The sequence below is a fragment of the Lolium rigidum genome, chromosome 2 (assembly GCF_022539505.1).
Source record: "Lolium rigidum isolate FL_2022 chromosome 2, APGP_CSIRO_Lrig_0.1, whole genome shotgun sequence".
Taxonomy (NCBI): Eukaryota; Viridiplantae; Streptophyta; class Magnoliopsida; order Poales; family Poaceae; genus Lolium; species Lolium rigidum.
Window position 1 is genome coordinate 30,970,618 of NC_061509.1, and position 1,095 is coordinate 30,971,712.

A 1,095-nucleotide genomic window follows, 5' to 3' on the forward strand; every position below is an offset into this window, starting at 1 on the left:
CGGAGGAGCACGAAGAAGCACCAACCTGTCCGAGACGGCCGGAGAGCAAGCAAGCGCCTGTGAGGGAGGAGACTTTTGATCCTTGTGTATATGTGCGCAGCATAGAACCAATTATTCTCGCTTGTCGAGCTCAGCTTTGTTTAGCTTTACCACGCCATCTCCCATGTGTGCACTCCACTTATCGATGTGCCCTCAGGTCTTCAACTAAACAGCTAGTAGATATTAACCATTAATAAATTATATAGGGCGGAATCTTTTTATTGTAGGAAGGTGACTTCTTCAATTTCGATACTTGTCAGATAAGTCTACCCGAATTATTTCTCGAAGGCTCATAGCGTGTAGGATGTGCCTGCGTTCAAGCGGATGAGTGCATGTACTTATTTGTTATATCGTCTGTTTTTTGCAAAACAAAGTGTTGTTTACACATTATCCCTACTAGCACAAAATCCGTGCGTTGCTACGGTAATTTTAGCGTGAACGGAAAACTTAAACAAGAAAAAATAATTAACAAAGGAAAAAAAGTTAATTTGCACATATGTGCCTACTAAATGCATAGAAAGCTAACGCAGGCACCCAACAAAGGAGTTACCATTTTCTTCTGATATATTGCGATAAGATTACACTACCACATCAGTGTCCTGATGCTGAAATCTCTCCATGTCCTGATTCCGACCAGAGGTGAAGAAAAAGAAAGGAGGTTAGGGACGCCAGGAATTGGTCGCTTTGCTGACCCAAACTAGGGCGCTTGAGCATGTGCGGCAGCCAAAAGATCTGAATGTATGTAGTTCATCTGATCAAACCTGCATAGCAAACAAATCACGATCAACGTTCATGATGTATATTTCGACACGGGTTTATCGTGGCCTGAATAACAATTCGGGATGGGTTGTATCCTGGTCGATGGAGAGGCGTTGGCGGTGATGGCGGTGATGATCTCCTCCAATTCCCCGTCCCGGCGGAGTGCCACAACGGAGACTTCTGGCTCCCGAGACGGAGTTTCGCGATGTGGTGGCTCTCTGGAGGGTTTCTGGCGACTTCGACTTCTCCCCGTGCGTTTTTAGGTCGAACCCGATAAGTAGTCCAAAGGAGGGCGTC